Source organism: Triplophysa dalaica, chromosome 15 (assembly GCF_015846415.1).
Source record: "Triplophysa dalaica isolate WHDGS20190420 chromosome 15, ASM1584641v1, whole genome shotgun sequence".
Lineage (NCBI taxonomy): Eukaryota > Metazoa > Chordata > Actinopteri > Cypriniformes > Nemacheilidae > Triplophysa > Triplophysa dalaica.
In genome coordinates this window covers 2,507,508-2,528,074 of record NC_079556.1, presented here as the reverse complement: position 1 = coordinate 2,528,074, position 20,567 = coordinate 2,507,508, and the positions used below count along the sequence as shown (strand labels likewise).

The 20,567-nt window shown below is 37.0% G+C and overlaps 1 non-coding gene across 1 annotated transcript; it reads right to left on the bottom strand.

The window, feature by feature from the left end:
• Window positions 1-20,450: 20,450 nt before the first annotated feature.
• trnal-uaa (transfer RNA leucine (anticodon UAA)) lies at window positions 20,451-20,533 on the bottom strand. Its single transcript has one exon. It is a non-coding gene; the product is annotated as a tRNA-Leu (tRNA).
• Window positions 20,534-20,567: the final 34 nt, after the last annotated feature.

Sequence of the window (20,567 nt, the reverse complement as noted above, 5' to 3'; positions counted from 1 at the left end):
GCACTAAAGAGAATGACACACATTGACAAACTGTTTACAATAAACGCTGCAATATTTCATGAAAAATAGGCATTGTAATTTGTATTTCTTTAATTCATCTTTAAATAATTATATTATATTTGTATATTAAATATAAAAAGTATATACATTAATATATGGGTAGTTGACAAATATACCGTAAATGTGTCTTGTTGTGTAACCTTCAGTTTCAATATTTTTTTAAATGAAACTAACAATGAAGATAAATCTCTCTCATGCTATTTTATGTTAAAAATATAAATAATATATATGATATATTATTAAAAGTTCGTTTTCTAAATGTTTTCAATATCACACCATATATAGGGCATGTAGGGGTATACTTGTTGATCACCCATATATTTAATATATTTATATATAATTTAATATATATTTATATATATATATATATATATATATATATATGGAGTTGTACCACAAACAGAAACTATAAAAGTGTTTATATACTTTCTAATTCCATTATAATTACTTTCATGTGTTCAACTTCAGTCTTCAGAGTTCGTATGCCATCTTTTTGTTGAATACTATTTTCAGCTTTTGTTCTCAGACATCCCCTGTCAGATTTCTGTCTCTGTTGACCTTCTTTATTTGACTTGCTGCCGTCCCTGGAATAACTAATATATGCTTAAACAAACTGTCACATCACTTGGGAGTCATAGCGAATCTGAACAGCAAGTGCATTGAAATATGCAGTTAAAAAAGGACTTTGCTAAACACGACATGTAATTTTTACAAAACAGCACAGTCTTGGGAGCCACCTGAACAGGTGTTTCACAACATAGTCATTAATATAGTGTATATTTTAGCATAATTGGCATTACTAGCATGAATTGGCCGATCAACATCCAGGGTTGGAAGAGTGTGGTAATAATACTTGACATAACTTTGAATAATACAAAACTTTAAAACAGACTATAACAAATAATTTGTACACAACTACATCATTTTTACTTTAAGGAGTAGTTCACCAAAAAACAAAGATTATGTCATCACTAACTCACCTTCTTGATATTTTAAACCCGTTTGACTTTCTTTCTTCTACAAAACACACAAAAAATATATTTTGAAGAATGTTGGTAACCAAAAACCGCTGATCCTCATTGACTTCGATTATAGGTTCACAAAACCAATGCAAGTCAATGGGGACCAACAGTTTTCATAACATTCTTCAAAAAGTCTTCTCTTGTGTTCTGCAGAAGAAAGAAAGTTATATAGGTTTGAAATGACAAGAGGGTGAGTAAATGATGACAGAATTTTCATTTTCGGGTGAAATATCCCAATAAAACAACACAAACATGTCTCTGTTTAACCAAACCGCCCAAGCTCAGAGCCCAGGTGGGCAATTCATTCGTGCTCCCGGTTAGTTCTAAATGGAGCATTTGAGGTTGTTTTCTGCCTAATTTCTGAAGAAACCTCGTAACGCAGCAAGAAAACAGACAAACCTAATGCCCCAAAGCAATTCTGTCACATTAATGCACCAGCACGGTGCCTCGCAAATTGTCGCTTTTAACTCCGAAATGCTGTGTTACACAACCTGAATCTGTCCAGTCATATTTAAACTCACAGTGGATGACTGAGTCGTGGGTCTTTGAGAGGAGGCAGAGTGGGCGGAGCTGAATAGACACCGTACCTCCGACAGCGTGCTCGTTTCAAAGAACATCTCATTTAAAATTTGTCACCTTGTCATCTGCGGAGGAACGAAAGAGATGAAGGAGACAACGATGGTACCTGCTGGGGCTCAGATTAAAAGAATGACAGATTTAACAGAGCTTTCACTGAGAAATACGACCGGGTCAGTGAAAGTTCTGTGGCAATCTTTATAACAAGAGCAATACACTTCAGTGCCCCTGATGAATTATTGAACAACGTACCACCCTGGCTGGGACCGCAGTCCGGTCACCACCTGCCTGATACAGAAATTTTGGGGGAAATTGGGTGACTGCCAATGTCTCCTGTTACAAACTGCTGGACTCTGACCTGTGGAGATTTGGGAGAGAAACAAGCTTGTAAAATGCAAGAAAAGAGGGACACTCATGGGTGGGTGTTCCTCGTGTTTTTCTACCCAGCATAATGTAGGCTAATTTAAACTATTAAAATTAAGACATTTTAACCTTACGATTCAAATAAATTGGCCATTGCAACTTATTTGGCCCAGGAATCTCTCCATTTGACTGTAGGTCTCCACAGGCTGTCGTATAGATGGATTTATTGGACGCAGCACCTGGCCCGAGTTTAACTTCCTGTCTGTGTTTGGTTATAATATACCAATCAAATTTATGTTTAATTTAGTTAAATATGAATTAATATTTATATATTCTTGTGTACTTAATGTATTGAATTACATTAAAACTACTCAACAGTTGAATCTTTGCGGAGGTCTACTGAAAGTTAAGTTTGGGCCACATACGCTGTTGCCGATGAAACGTTCTAAACTTGACATTCACATCTCATAAAAACTCTGTAAGGGCAATACGTTGACTATTTAAACTCTGTGTTGGATTCTGCTTTATTTATGAAGTAACAACAGATGTGAGCGCCACAGAACTGAAGATTTGCGTGCACCCAAAGACGAGAGTCATTTCTCATTTCCTGTTCAAAGCACTTTCAAAGGCCCTCGCGCGCCAAAGTGTAGGCACCAGGCTTTTAGTTTTGCGCTTCGGTTACGCTGTATGACAGAATGACACTTTCTTCTTGTGAAAGACGCGCTTCAAGTGCGCTCCTGGAAGAAAGGGGAGAAACAGAGATGCGTGTACGCTTGATGTCAAAACAGTTCTTGAGTTTGTCAGATTTGATGAGAATCACAAGAGCTGTTTGTGTTTGTTGGGAGGCTGTTGAGCATCTGCTTAGGACCAAAAAATAAGAAATGTCATCAGACAACATTATATCTCAACATTTTACATCATGTGTTCCTGTATTTCCACCTGGCACTCTGTGTATGCTTTGCAATTCGAAATACAGTAGGCAAACATCATCTCTGATATTGTAAAATTGTTAATATGCATTGTCACCTGCTGTGCTCATTTTAATTGACTGTACAGATGGCAAGTTGTAAACAAGAGTCAAAAGAGGTTTATTATAAAGAGGACGCAACATGTCCACGTTGATACATGCCTTGTTACAATTGTGTCCAGCAGGAGACAAATGGATGTGCAGCAAAATATCTTAAAGAGATAGTTCACCAAAAAGGGAAATTCTCATTAACTTACAGTCATGTCATTCCTAACCTGTATGACGTTCTTTATTCGAAGAAACACAAAAAATATTTGAAAGATTGTTGTCACCAAACAACACCGGCCCACATTGACTTCCACCGTATGGACACACTGAGACATTTCTTAAAATATCTACTTTTGTGTTCCACAGATGTGAGAGTAACATGCAGGTTTTGAATGACATGGGGGTGAATAAAAGATGACAGAATCTTTATTTTTGCACAAACTTTCCCTTTAAGAGCTTGTACAGCTCCTATCAAAAACAACACATGGGACAACATTTCTCCTTTCTTTTTCAAGCCTGTTTAATTTGTTATTCCTAACTATAAACAATTATACGGTTAGTTGCATTTTATTATTCGCATTTAGCATTTTTTTGCATGCGAACCACTGATCTACAGCGCCACACGATTTTATATTTGAAGGTCGTATGCAGATGTTTTTCTACACTTCCGTTCAGTGCAAAATTCATTACATTTAATGAACTTAATATTCGGCTTCCCGGCACAAGTCACGCCTTATGCGCTGCTTAGCAGAAGGTAATCTATCAATTTAAAGCTGCTAAAAAACAGTTGCTTCATCGGACCTTCAGCCATGTTGGACAGATTTCCACAGAGCAGAATGTCACCTCCTCTATTTAATCTTGGTAGCCGTTTTTGTGTTGTATTAGTGCTTAACGTCTCCGTGTGATTAATTACCCACAAGCCCTTCTCCATTAGAAATTGCAGTCTTTTGAAGTATCCTGCGACGCGCTCCTAAATGCTCTTGCTAAATGCAAATGCTCCTCATCGGTCGACTGGGAGATAATCAATTAGAATCTCAAGGGGAAGAACAAAAATTAACTGCCACCTTTGCTTTTTGAAAGGGGAACAGAGAAAGAGGAAATAAGAAATGAAAGTGCAAATTTGTGATCGCACAAAGCTGCTTGAATGTATTAATGAATGTGTATAATCCTTGAAACAGATTCTTGAACTGATCCTTCTGATTTCCAGTTGTGCAGAACATCTCCGGAAAAGACATTATTTTATTCTATTCCCTTCAGTTTTTCTATGTCTACATAGACATCTATGTTGTGACTTTTGCCTTGTAACCTTGATAGCAAAAACAAGTGATTTTTTATTTATTTATACCCTTTATGGGTATCTTGTTCTAATAGAATTTATTCGTAGTCATATTCGAATAAGCATAAAATATTCTTATATGCAAATTAAAGGTGCAATTCATTTTTAAAAAAAATCTTTGCCCCAAATGATCTCAAACTAACATTTCGCTTTAAAGGGGTCATATGGTATGAATACTTGTTTTTTGTGTCTTTGGTGTGTTATAAATTGCCCATGCAACTATTAAACACGTAAGAATGCTAAATTAAAGTGTCGGGTCAAAAGATGCATTCTATCTAAAAGCAGATGATCACCCAGACCTGCCTGAAACACTTTGTGTAACCACACCCCCACAAATCTACGTCATTTCGTGATGTGATATGATTTGACTAAGATCGCCCATATGTATACACAAGTAAGGTGGTCATACATGTCAGTACAATCGCTTTGGAACCTGATGTTCCAAATATGGTAAGAAGTGTTACATTTCCATCACTAGCTTGCAGTATTCAACCAATCACTACGCACTGGTTAACTGGCCTATCATAGCACACCTCACTTTTCAGAGAGGCAGAGCAAAGAGGAGATACAAACATGTAGAAAATACAGCGTTTTTTTAATCTTAAATCGTGTATACACATTGTATTAAAAACGATGATATTTGTGAAGTTTTTACTGATGTACTTGCTCATCAAGTGATTTTTGTTGATTTACAATGCTACTATATTCTAAACAAACATTGGTTGGTATGATGTAATAAAAATAGGGAAAAATACAATCTCACAGCAGTTTGTGTCAAAATTTCAACAAATCTATTGAATTGTGTTCATGGACACAAACCTTCCTTTTTATTGTGTCACTCAGCATGACTTTCAATATTCATATCAAAGGCCCATATGAAAGGATGTATATTATACAATTAATTTAATTGAAAGCCGTGCTAAGTGAGAGGAGAAAAGCTAATGCACATACTGTTTAATGTCAAACAATTCCCATTAGATCATGTTAAGGAAAATCTGACCACTACTTTACAATGTGAAGGGTTTAGTTTTATTTTAACATCACAGAAAAGAGAAAGACAGGAGACAATAAAATCTCCCAAGTGCAGTCACTTGGAGTTCACACGTGTGAATGTATACGCACCTGAACGATTTACTAAAGAGGCAATGGCAAAATGAATCATTGTGGCATTGTTGAATCATCTTGTGGTGTCTCGCGAGCCCCAGCCGGTGTATTTCTTTAATGGTGTTCACGAGAGCGCTGACCCTGTGGACCAATGTAGCTGCATGCTGATGAGTTTCACAGTTCCTTTAACTCTCTGATCTCAGGGAACAAAGATGCCACAGTTACTGAAACAAGGAGTCTTTGAAATATACCCACAAACGAGCACACACATTACAGCTTTTTGAGAGTGCTTGTATAATATTTGCTTCATACCCAAAGAACTGTGAACTGACAAAGGTTAAAGCGATCCACGATATCCAAAAATTAGGCATTGAATAGATCATGTGATCAAGATGGTAAAAGAGAAAGTTTATCATCAGCTAAACCATAAATACAGTTCTATAGCTGTTTTTAAATGTTTATGTTTGCATTGTTCCACAAAGTGTTAAATGCATGAGCCTGTGGCCTGTTATTCACCATCTTTCTTTTCTGAACTCCAGAGAGATGAGGGGCAGAAAGATGGTGGGCAGGGTTTTGTACACCCGTCACAACAAGTAACCTACTCCTAGAGGAAAGAGAATCAACTTAATAAAAGCCAAAAGTCCAACTAAAGCAAACTTAGGTTTTGTTTGGAAGGAGATAAAAATCATCGGACTCGGTCGAGACCAACGAGAACATTTGGCAAGTCCAATGGTCAAAATGACGAGTGCAGATACCAACGAGTCCAAGACGAGTCAGAGACTACAGAAAATCATCTCAAGTCCAAATTCAGACTCGCGTACTACAGCACTGCTTCATAAACACACAACAGGCATTTATGAGCCTTGTTGTGACTTGAGACAGAGACTGAGATAAACCGTCCTTTTAAACAATTCAATGGATATTCTGTATGGCACAGACTTCGCCAACTCAAGCTGGGTGATGAGAAACAGGAAGTTCGCCTGCTGTTCACTGATTAATGAGGATATCAGCAGAGGTCACGAAAAGCATGTGGCAGAATAATTGGTACAATCAAGTCCAGGTCTTGCTTACCTGAAACCAGCAGTTGAAGGATTTCTCGTATAATGTCCTTATACTTGGCAAGTGATGTGAATTAATTACTCATGAGGATGTGGATGTCCAGAGTTAGCAGAGAAATTACCTGCTTCTGTGAGTCTGTCTATCGAGAGTATCTCACATTTCTCACTTCATCAACCCTCTCTAAAGACACACAAGACAAACCGACCGTTCCCTCTTAAACCCTGTGAGGCTCCATAAATTAAGATGGCTTTTAGTCTATGTGTGCAAGCTTTGAGGTCATCTATATCTAAGTGTTCTGTACTCCTGAGCATTCACAATTTTGGACTTTTTGCTTGCTTATGTACATTAACAGTCTGTGTCTTTCAAACCCAAAATACTGTTTACTAAACACACGTGCCACCTCAGTAAAATAAACTTGTCAACTGAGATAAGTTCACCCAAAGATTTAATAAATCCGTTTCATTCTAAACTTGCATGCCATAATATGCTTTGTGAAATGAGCAATGCAATGAAGGCTCAATGCATTTAACTTGAGTCTACTTCTCTTTTAATGATCAACTTGGAAAGATAGCTTTCTGAAATCCGTTCTCCTTATGAAGAACATACATCTCTCCACATTTTTGCAAGCATAAATCCGAAAATGAAAACAATGTTAGGCGCCTGAATTGCTCGATACAAGCACAGGATTATATCAGCTAACATGATTATGTGCTGCAAGGTCCTGCTCCTCATTTTCTCTCATGCAGCTCTGCAGAACTGGAGATGCTCTCAGCTTTGAATTATACTGGCGAGTGTTTTTCATGTCTCTCATGAAAAGGTACGCACACTTCAACTCACTGTTATCATATTTACGTGCTGAAGTGATTCTCAGGACAGAAAAGCTCTGTAATTATAGCGACCGGCTGAGTGGTGATTGCTTTCTCATTTACAGTGAATACTGACTGTAATAGTATCTATCACTTCAGAACAACTTATGGGAGCAACAGACAGCCGTCATTTGTGCACAATAAAAAGCTATACAGGTGTTTTTTGTGACAGGACACGTAGCTTTTGCTAATTCAACAACATGTTTGGTCAGTGTTACATTCTAACTGTACTTCTAAAATATAGCGTCTATAAGAGTTGTTTAAAAGGATTATACCTCAACGATTTCCTCACCCACCATCCAAGATGTGTATGACTTACTTTATTCATGTGAACGCAACATTTCTTTAAATCAAAATATATGTCACTTTATGTCAATCTTAAGGTGACAACTTGTAAAAGCTATAAAAAAATCCAACACCACTAAAAACTGTGATAAATATTTTCTGAAGCAAAATGTGTTTGTTACTGAAAACTCAACAAGTTTTTGACCAAATTTAAACCCATACAAGCATTAAACTCAAATATATAAAATAAAAGCGTGTTGATTTTTGCATGTCTGCTCACAAAAATGTAATATGACAGCTAGTCACATGACACACAACAACGAATGAGATTTGAAGATACAGACTCTCATTTTGCGGGATAACTTTTCTGTTTTACATTACACAGCATATTTACCTTTTACTAGTGATCAAACATCCTAAAAATACAAATATCTAAAATTTAGAAAACTTTTATTAAATATCGTAGCCCCAGGTCCATCCACACCCCTCTAGTGGAACCTTGAGCAAATGCATGCAAAAGTAAAGGTCATGGTGGTGAAATACTGACAAAAATATATTTGAGGTATAATTAAAAACAAACAAATATAAAACTTCTTTATGCAGAATTCAATTGACGGATTGTTTATTTGGAATAAATCTTCGCTACTTGATTTCTAATGTACAGTAATGTTCACTCATTTGTGGATCTATGATGCTGCCCTCTTCTGGCCATTAAGGGGAGTGTAGTTATATATGGGGGAATTCAGTTAGCGAATGAACAAGATAAATGAAATTCATTTATTTAAAATGAAGCTACAAATCACACTAACTTTCACCACAAGCAATATATCATACCCTAACAACCTCTGGTGCTATCTTAAAATGTTTACATGTCAACAAATTCTCTGGGGAGAAATGAATGAGATGTTTATATACGGGAAGCCAACCATTGTGCTCTATTTGCCTGTAATGGTTCACTAGGCACATTTTTCCCACATTTCATCTAAGAAACAAAAACACTGATCTCTCTCCGCCATCTCTCTCTCACAGTCTCCCTCACACAGACTCTATGGGTACGGTGAACTATTTGTCTCACAAATCTGCTTGTGCGACTACAGCTGTCAGAAATACTGATTTGTGGCGTGGATGGGGACCAGTAGAGGTCACGCAGCCGGTGGCCTCCAAAGAGAATCACAGACAGACTCTTGAGAAGTTTCATACACGCGAGGCTACAATCTTCATACTTCACGCAACAGGTCAGGCAGCTGGACAAAAGGCCACTGCAGAACATCCCAGTGCACATGATGTTCTTGATCTGTCAATCATTCTTGTGTGGAGTCATATCGGCAGTCTGTTACAGCATTATTTGTTTTGCTTCTGTTAGCGCAAATGTGTTCTGCATTTGGAAATGATATGAAGTTCAATGTCACTGTCGTTGGGATGGTATCAAGATTTAAGTGCAAAGCTTTAGTATGCATACTAAGCTATGCCTGTTTTAAAATCTCCTTCTGCCATTGCCATGGTGAACATTTTTTTCTTAACATGAAAAACGATTCCAACTAAACATTCATAATAAAAACAACATTTTGCTCTGCTTTCATTTATGTCTTTGAAATGTCTAGCACTTATTGCTTTTTCGACGGTTTGTTTTAACACAAAGTTCCACCTGCTGACCATTAACGGAAACGGTACATTAGTGCCTATTCAGTATTGAGAGACTTTCATTCAAATGCAAACAGGTTGGCCATTCACATCTAAGCATTGTACGAATACATTAAAATGTGCATTACGAGAGAAAAGTTGCATCCATATATTACATTAACAAATTACAAGATTCTATCTATTCCATCTACATGACATCCTTGGGACCAACATACGGGCAAACGGCATTTGTTATGCTGACAACAGCCAGATGCCTAGAAGACATCTCAGCTTGGATGAAACAGCATCACCTCCAGCTGAACCCTGCAAAGACAGAACCACTCGTATTTCCAGCACACCTCACAGTGCAACACAATCTTACCATCCAACTTGGCAATACCACATCACTCCTTCAAAAACAGCCAGGACCCTCTGAGTCATATTTGATCACTAGATGTCCTTCAATATTCACATAGAACACGGTCATGCCGATATGCCTTATTCAACATAAGAAAGGTTAGACCCTATCTCACCGAGCATGCGGCACAACTCCTTAACCAGGCCATTGCAATCTCAAAGTTGGACTAATGCAATGCTCCTTCCTGGTCTTCCTGCAAAGGCTAACATATCACTCGAGCTGGTTCAGAATGCAACAACACTATTCCCAAAGGGTCACGTGACACCCCCTTTTCATCTCACTCTACTGGCTACCAGTTGAAGCCCGTATCAGATTCAAGTCACTAACGCTTACCTATACAGGAGTATTACTGGATCTGCTCCTGCATACTTTCACATCCTCCTTCACTCCTATACCTCATCAAGAACGCTGCGTTCGGCAAACCAGCGGTTTGTATTGCCTTCTTAAAAGGGTAAATCACTTTCCCTCTCATTCTCCTTCACGGTGAAACATTCTTCCTAACTCAGTCCAGTCAACCACATTTAAATTGACATTTATGCATTTGGCAGATGCTTTTATCCAAAGCGACTTACATTGCATTATCCTATACATTTATAAATAGATATGTGCAATCCCCTGGGATAGAACACACAACTTTGCGTTGTTAATGCAATGCTCTTACCACTGAGCCACAGGAATAATTGACGGAAAAATTAACACTGACCCTCTATCTCTTTCTCTTAATAGTTCTTGTTCTGGTTTTTGTGGAAACTAGTAACTTTGTATTAGCACCTTTGTTTTATTACTCCAGTATGACATATTGCTTTATTGCTCCCTGAACTCTATGTGAATCGCTTTGGATTAAAGCGTCTGCTAAATGACTAAATCTAAATGTAAGAGTTCATTGTAAAAGTCATTATAAAACAAATAGACAACAGAATGGGCCAGAGTGCGCTGGGTAACATTCCCAGTGCTTTCAGACGTGGAGAATGCAGACAAAACTAATCATTGTTTTAACCTGAAAACCATTTCAAGCCTTGGAGGTTTTTACAGGATGGGAGATCCACCAGGACATATTAAATGTGCCGGATGAAAAATCTCCTAAATGAGTGTTTAATTGAATAGAAGACAAGTCACCATTCTGTGACCTTTGAGAGATACACTGCCTCATTTCAAGGTGAAACGCAGCGGCCCTTTCAATACCTCCGGTCCCTTCCTTGCCGATTAATGCAGTAAAGATGGGTGGACCTGCTCTCAGCAGGGGCGGGAAAACCATTATTCATCCCAACATGAGGAATGATGGGACGATCCGGTGTGAGGTATGATAATGTAAAAGCTCTTCTCTGAAATCGACAGAACAGTGTCTCTGTGTCCCACATCGCTCATCTGCCCATCTCTTTAACCTTTTTCTAAGTGGAATCATTTAGGTCATTTAATTTTCATTTAAAAATGTAAACCCAATAATCCTGCCTCATCTTTTAACTTTCTGGGTTAAGGGGAAGTTTCAATGGCTAATCGGGCAGCCAGGACAAAACATAACCCTATAATGAACCCGTGCCTGCATTTAAAGGGACAGTTCACTCAAAAATGTGAAAATTCTTTCATTGTTTATTCACCCTCATGGCATTTAAAACATGTTACGTCTGCAGAACACAATAGAAGATATTTTGAAGAATATTGCTAAACAAACAACATTGGTCCCCATTGACTTGCACTGAGTGAACAAAAAACAATGAGACATTACTCAAAATATTTTTGATCGACTTGATTGTGAATACACAATGACAGAAGTTTTGTTCGTGGGTGGTCTCTGTGGACTGAAACCATGACCTTTGCGTTGCTAGCACAGCTGGTCTATTGAGCTACAGAAACACTGCATCTTTATTGCTTTATTTACATTTTTTACTTTAATATGATTTATCTCACTCTAAGAGTTCATAAGAAATGATCACCAAACTGTCTGGTGGTTCAAATCCATCGTTCCACACAATCGTTTTTTTAAACCTCGTTTTTCTTCAACACACCTACACAACATTCGCAAGCGAGGTGATCTTACACTATTTAGTCTACAGGACCGTTCGGCGGTCAATAAGCATATTTCCGTTTATGTGATACTGGACACGTGAAACCCAAAGGAAATGGAACAGAGGACATATCAATACACCTGCAATATTTCCTGCTTATGGTTTCATCGTACTTCAAAAGCACCTAAACAGTAAGTGAACCCTCAATGTCTTCCTGGAAACCATGTTTTGGTCATGTCTTCATCAACTAGCACATATGTAAGCAATAAGTGTCTAAAAATGTCTAAAAAGTCCAGTGCAATTTACCGAGCTTAGTCTAGTTTTCGTTTACATTAAGAACACAAAACGCATAAAAACGATATTGTAAAATCATCATTCGCAATAACAACCTACAGGAATATGATCAATACCAATGCTGCACCCATGATCTATTACTTGCATGCTTATTGGGAATCAATGGAAAGCCAGACTCAAAATAAAAAAACACAAGCAATTACAAATTACTGACACTTTTCATATTCACTCAATTTATAAATTATATCATCCCAACTTGACTTGAACACACTGTTTCACTCGATGTACCCGCATTGATGTAAAACCTGGAATCGACTACACTGTGATGCCAGCCAACAGTACCCTTGATGAAAAAATTTAATAAACATATGTAATAATGTCTTTATGAGAATCTAAAATATAGAAAGCAATTGAGCGGTACATCCGGCCCCCCACAATCTTACTCATTTGACAAGAACTGAATAAAAATAAAATAAACACAGACTTTTTGGATTACTGAACCTCATCAGTCATGTCGTTCTGCGGTTATTTGTCAATCTGTATAATAAAACAGAAGTACAAAAAGAAACAGCTGGATGTGCAGACTCTCTTATCTAACTTAATCTTACTCCAACATTTTAATAATGTATCAATAATAAAAAAGAAAAAATAATACACAATAATAATATTAATAAAAATAATAACAAATATACATATATTACAGTATGAAATAAATAAATAAATGTATTCATATTCTAAATCCTAAATCTGAAAACTTTAAAAAGCATTTTTGGACCCCTTAGTATATTGCAAGTCTACTCATTTACATTTTATGCTCCAGAATTATCTGCATTAGACATCACCTGCTAATGACCCTGTTGGACCCAGTTCCCAAGCAATATCTCCAAATTCCTCTTAACACATTGTGAAGGTTAACAGGCTGGCGGGATGGCGGACAGGCTAATAGAGAATTTGCACCATTACAAATTGAGCTTTACGGATGTTGGGCTCATTATAGCCGTGTGGAAGACAGACATTCAGGGCATTAGCTGCCTTTAGGTAGAATGTCACCATTTACTGAGTCCTCATTACCATCCATGTGAATCTGTTCCTATCATATATTCTACAAGAAGCGAGTGTGTCATCCCTCTGTGAATGTGTAAAACAGTGTTATTGACATTGATCTGTAAAACTCAACGGTAACAAACTACGTGCAAGTCATCTTGCACCTACGTACATATTTAAAAATCATGATAAGCTTTTGGCAAGAATAAGTGACAAAACTTACATCAAAGAAGCCCAGCCATATGCAGGAACTAGAATATCACATGGGGAATAACTTGCTAAAACGGATTTTGCCAAATACTCATCTCTACCCCAATGCCTAAATTAATTTATCCCTAAAATCCAAGGGGTACAATAGGTGTAGAAGCACCGAACCTTGGTTACAAGCCAAAACTTTAAAGCTATCTATTTACCTATCACTTGATCATGAAGGCAATGAAGACTGGTGCCATTTGTGCCCTGTGGAAACCACAAGGTAAAATAACCAAAAAACACCATAGCAACTGCACAGCAACTCCCTTGAAACCTCCACCAATGCCCCTGACCTTATGGCGATTAGTTTTGCATGCATGCATGGCACTACAGATTTCAAAGCCGACATGTGGGTGCGCTTTGTTTTTAACGATGGATGTTTATAGCACGGATGAAACACGGGTTCTTTGTGATTTGAAGCAAAGGCACGGAATGTTTTTAATTGGCAGATGTCGCTGCGGGTCTCACAACACTATAAAGTTGCAGAAGGGAAAGTGAAACTATTCGAGTGCTCCACTGCCAAACAATAACTGCGTATAATTAAATATTCTGGCTTCTAAAATGTGATCTAAAGGATGCACAAACTGAATTTAATCAAACTGAAGAGCAGCCAAAACAACCCTGCATAAAAACAATAGCCCAAAACACAATAGAACATTTTATGGATTTAATGTTTATAATGGGAATTGTATTGGTTTTAATGTGAACTTTAATGGTGTCTACTTGTATGTGATGGATTCTATCGGTGGGATGTTAAATAAGACCCCAGGTAATCCACAGCAAGTTGTATTTTTAGCTCTTATTTCTTTTTACATTTTCTATTTAAAGGAGTAGTCCGTTTCGCTAGATAAGACCCTTATTCATCATCTGGTATCGTTTAAAGCCCTTTAAAACTGCATTGAAACTGTCATTTTGACCTTCAACCATTTGGAGTCCATTGAAGTCCATTACATGAAGAAAAATCCTGGAATGCTTTCATTAAAAACATTCATTTCTTTTCAACTAAAGAAACAAATGCATAAACATCTTGGATGACATGGGGGTGAGTACATTATCATGAAAATGTATTTTGAAAGTGAACTACTCCTTTAAAGTAGTATTGCAATATATTGTGAATATGTATGGTATGGGAATATATTGCATTGTGACTCATCTATCGTGATATGTACCCTTATTCTATTTGGGCATTCTACTTTGCTCTGCTTTTCATTTGCATGATGTTTACCCCAATCTCTGTTTACGAACTTTAGGTTATCTGTCTACATTCACTCATCTAAAGGCTGTTTTTAAATCTTGTGCTGTTCCTCTCTAGTTTCTATAGGAACCTTATCTTTTTAAAGGTTTGGAGGGCATCATGGTGATTACCTTGTTCAGCTTCATGCTAGGTTGTTGGAAAGAGCTCCCGGGGGAGAATTGATGATGCCAGGAGGACATGGCCAGAGCTGGTTTCAATGGACAGGCAATCACCCTGGAAGTGAATAGAGGCGCCCCACGAACACGTAAACAGCAGGTAACAGCAATAATCAGCTGGGCTGCAAGCCTCCTATAAAGTTCCTGAAAGTACATTGTTGAGGACACTATTGAATTACTATTACCTGACGGGTATGAGATTTGGACGGAGTTATTAATGCGGTAAATAAGGCCAATAAACTGCGAGGCAGAACTTTTGAGGTTCATACTGGTAAAAATGACTAAATAAATTCCCTCCATCTTCAACGCTGGAGTCATACACGTCTGTGGCACTTTGTCCCCCGAAGTCCACTCATAATGTTAGTAAAGGTTTCTTGCAGCCAAAAACATAACAATTCAGATTAACATGGCTATTTTCCACCTGTCTCTGAAGCTTAAAAAGGCTGTTTTTGCAACTTTTCTTCCAAAAATCTCTTTATGGATATTTGCTGCCATTTCTATAATATATCAGATAATTCCAGTCCTGGGCATTGATGCGATTGATCAATACACGCATATGAGCTTTTTCCAAAATATTTGGTTTAATTACAACTGTACACTATTGATAAGCATCCATATTTATAGTCAAATAAATGCAAAACATGGTAAAGCATGAAGAAGAAAAAATACACATATTGCACAACACTAGCACATCTCAAATTCATCAATTTTAATGTCTGTAGAAATACTGCTATTCAAACCTAATTATACTTCAATGCTCTATATCTTGGATTTGGATGATCCCCTGCTGGGCGTCTGTCTCTTGCTTTTAAGAGACCTAAAATTGCAGACAATGACACATTACTCAATTTGACAGATAAGATGGTCTTTGTGTTTCATCATTCAGTCTGCACTTTTCTTTTGAAACAGAACTGAAAGAATGTCCTCCTAACGTTGTTATTTTCTTGTTGTCCAAAGGATTTTTATGGTGAACAAACACCTGTTTTAGCGCTTATGTAATGGGGGGTGTCCAACCCATTTCAGACATGCGGTTCTCACGTAACGTTGGTTTTAATGCCATTCGCAATGACTTCCTGTCATCATTCCACGTTCTCCAATAATTGCCCTCCTGAAAAACAGTCTATACGTCCGATATGAACTGAACACCTCTGAGGCTTTTTACCAAAAGCACCACCCTCCTATCACCCCAGGGTCTTCATCCAACATGTTACTAATGATGCCTCCTCTACCCATTAATTACATTTTTTAGCGTGTAGACTTTGTCTCCTCTCCGCCGGTAATTGTGCTCGGGGTCGGAGTTAATCTCCAGAAAATTACCTGCAAGGGACGAACAAGGTGGGAAAAGTCATTATTTTATCTAATATTATCATTATCCTAAGATTGGCATGGCCCTGCTCTTGGATGGCCTTCCTCTGTGTGTGCGGTGGCACGTCGCCATGATGACCTGCATTTCCTTTAATCATCACTGCATGTTTCCAGCACTGGGATTAGATGTGATTTATGGTTGCCACCAGCGGAAAGGTTAGAAAAGTTACTTTTCATTATGAAGCAGAGTTCATTTGCAAAACATAAATTGTGAGGTTTGCACTGACCTCCGCAAACTAGACCACAACACTGATCATTAGGGACCAACATATTTTTTTAACAATGGCATATGGGCAGACTAATGGGAAACTTCTAAATACACATAATTATCCTCAACTGGATTGCATGACACAACTTCCAACTCATAATTTAATGGTTTGCACAAGCATAGAAAAATGTTTTGAGATTTTTTCTAAATTAAATTAGGCTAATTATAAATGTGTCTTTCCTGGTCAGAACAATCCTTTGAAACCTATTGAGCAGACTTTTATATTACAGCCCTGTTTTCACTTGCTATACAGTAAATGTGGTGTGTCATCACCTACCATGACTAAGAACTATTCACTGCTATTAGGACATTGAATTTGCTACATACTATTGATTGATGTTATATTAAGAGACAGGCTTGCGAAATGTGTTCAGGCCAATGATCAAGCCGGGTCTCTAGGGGGTACATGATCCGGACATGGGTGAATTGAACCCATGACATCCTCCAGCTCTTTCCCGATCAGCATTTTCTAATAAATGTAACATGAGGATGCTCAGGAGCTCCTTGGGTGGATTATCTATATCATTGCTGACATGGAAGGAAACTGCATAAGCTTTTAATGGCAACTTAAGCATTATCTTCAATTATAAACTGTCAATCATATTCAGGACCTTTACTGTTGCTACGTTCAAGCTTACATAAACCGTCTGTTTAATTTGTTTGCTGGCAGATCGAATCTGGTATAACAAGGCGAAGTTTAAGAGATGGTGCTTTTTTCAGAGGCCTTGTGGATAGCAAACATGCTATTTTGAGAAAATAGTCAGGAACTAGTTTTGTAAGAGATCACATAAAAGACTTAACTGAAAATAAATAAAGATGTTTACAATTGGTTTTTTTAAATTAGTAGGAAACATTGGGTCTCGATGACTGCGCATGCACTAAATGAAAAAATAGAACAAACTCTTTAAAATCAACAGGGTAAATGAACATTAAACAAGTCTTTCTCTCTTCTCAAAATCACAAACTTTACTACAAAAATGACTTTAATAATGCAGCCTCAATGCAAAGCATGCTGGGAAATGGAAATCCTCTGCCCAATTTTTACGAATTTTTCACAACACAAACCATTCATGTAATCTCAATTTGAATGGATTAAATTTGATGATTGAACACGAAAAAGTCATGTTACAAATACTGTTGAATTAAGTTGTTTAAATTAAATAAACTGGAGCAAAATTTCCTTTTCAGTGTCTGTATACGAACAAATCACGACACCAAAAAACTAAAATGTATTTCAAACGTATGAAAAATGTAAAAACAACTGAAACCACATATGTAAACCTCGAATACAAAACAGTCTTAAGGGTTAATTTTTTCGAAATTGAGAATTTTACATCATCTGAAAGCTGAAGAAATTTGCTTTCTTTTGATATATGGTTTGTTAGGATATGACACTATCTGCCAGAACAACAACTGTTTACAAAGCTGGAATCTAAGAGTGCAAAATATTGAGAAAATCGCCTGTGAAGTTGTGAATCTGAGGCACTGTAGCAGGAAATCGACTCACAAAAATAAAGTTTTTATACGTTTACGGTAGGATATTTATAAAATATCTTCATGGAACATGATCTCTACTAAATACCTTAATGATTATTGCCGAAAAGATAAATCGTAAATTTTTACCCCTACAATATATTTTTGGCATGGTTAACATGGGAAAAAAGAAGAACATACTGTACTGTATATTCTATGTCACTAATCAAATCAAATATTTATAAAAACAATCAAATAAGCTATTTTTATTTACACAAAGCATGCAATTTTTGAACTGTACATGTTTTTATTTATTTTTTATCTCAAATAGTAATACTCATAATGAGATAACAACATTAAATTTTACAGCTAAAGTAGCTTCCCTTCATCTTTCATCCCATAATCCAAATTGTAGCAAATTGTGCCACATTCAAATATCAGAAATGTTATACAGAACCATTATTTTTTTGGATTTGGCACCCCAAGGCGTTTCGTCAGATGGCTCACTATCCATCTGAAACAGTTTACTGACCAACTTATCAAACTCCTATCAACCGACATATTTATCTGCATGCCTCTGCGCCTGTCATTTCAATTTCTTTTCATGGAAAATAAGAACTTGTTTTGGTAAGAAATGAATGGCCTTGCAGGAAAAACCCTGAAAACACAGTCTCTCAAGCTGCATCTGTCATTTCCGATTAAACTTTGCAGAGTCCTGGCATGGATGCGAATGAAATTGGATGTTGATGGTAGAAAGAACGTGATCTGCCGTAAACTGCTTATTGCCTTCCTTTCAATGCAGGTCTACTGTGACGGTCTCCACTCAACAAAACCAATGTAAACCTCCTTTACTAAAACCTTTTACAAAGTCACCCGATCAATTGCCACGCCATGCAGAAAACCATTGGAGAAGCGTCTTGTTCTGCTTTTGCTGGCAAATACATTATAGGAGATTAAACACTTCAGCAAAGGGAGGAGAACAAGTGGTGATACTGCAGATATCAGATCTTGATAAGACAGGTCCAGCACACAGCAACTATAACACACTCGTGAAACAGGCTGTCAAAGGATAAGGTGTATTTTTTTAAACCTCAGCATTTTTTCCAACGAAATGTGTGTACAAATGTCATTGACACAATTACACGCTCTATAAGTGCACACAAAGGTTGACAGTTTATCTGGCACAGACAGCTGATAGCAAGCATCTATTTTATCTCCATTAAAGGTGAGCTCTGGGAATGGAGCAAGGTGATCTAAACATTCCTTGATGAATTTTTCTTTGAGAAATTCTTTGCACAAACTATTACAAATCAACCTGACAACTTTTTGTATGTGTCAACAATAATACAATAAAAAAACCTATTGGAAAAATTCACAACTGTTCACAAACCTACATGCATAAAAAATAATCAAAAACAAGTAAACAATAGCATACAACATGTATTCAAATAACTATTGTTACAACGCCATGAGACAATCTTGTATCAACCACTAAAAACATCTGTTAATCAGATTTAAACCAACATCTTTGGTCAACATGATCCCACAGATTTAAATGTTTAAATAGAAAGTGACATACATACAGACAATTAAACCTAAAATAATTAAATTTACACAGGCCAAGTCCCAAAAGACTTACTTGAAATAGCATGCACCAGTTTACTTCTTTACACATAACATTATTATTTTACCAAGCAAAACATCTTTATGGGTGTTAAAAATAAAATAGCGAAGAACTGTCACCAAACCTCAGCACAACAAACACCAAACACTAATCCCTTCTACACTCCACAATATCAATGTCAATAAAATGTACATGAAAACGCAATCAATGTCAATGAAATTTTCAACACTGACAAGTTTGTTTTCCAAAAGAAAAAATTCCTCGGGTGCTGTGAAAGTGTTTAGCACTGCTTTTGGTCTTGTTTGGTCATGTGACCAAGTCACGTGTTCAGGTCATGTGGTGGTTATATTTAAAGTAAAAAACACAAAAAGCATTTTACACATAAACAGGTATGATGAAGTTTGAACCGAGAAGACATTTTGCCAATTGCATTTTATGCAATATGTTTCTAATCTTTCTTAAATTTAAACCAAATGTCAAATAGAAAACCTTACAATTAAGTTACTTAGTTACTTAGTAACTAATTACACCCAACACTGCACTTGTCATTCCAGCTCTTTGCCACTTGATCAGGTTCACATAAGAACTTTGATTAAGCCACATTATAACATATCATTCAGTGTCAAATTTCAGGGACACAGGAGCATGTTTAATGACACAAACACAGTTGTTTTCATCCAAATCAAACAAATCCTCTTTTGAATCAGCATACTGTATACCTGCAAGATTTGCAGATATGATGAATTTGTGCACTAAATTTGTGCTTCATCGTAAAGCAGAAAGTCTCGAAGCAGATTTCTAGGGCAGGTTCAAACTTATGTCTACTGGATTTTAAAACAAACAGCTTAACCGCTAAGTCATCCAGGTTGTGGCAGGATAATTTTGGAAAGAGGTATTCATTTTCCAAAGTAACAGTTCAGCCTCAAGTATTAGTTTAGTTAAGTGTCTGTGAGGCTGACAAAATTGGTTAGAAGCAAACACTAAGATCCAACTTACCAGAAGTGGGGTTTGAATCCACGAGGACAAATGTCCATTGGATCTTAAGTCCAACACCTTAACCACTCGGTCATCTTGGTTTTGTTGCGAAAGTAACTGGTTTATCACACTAAA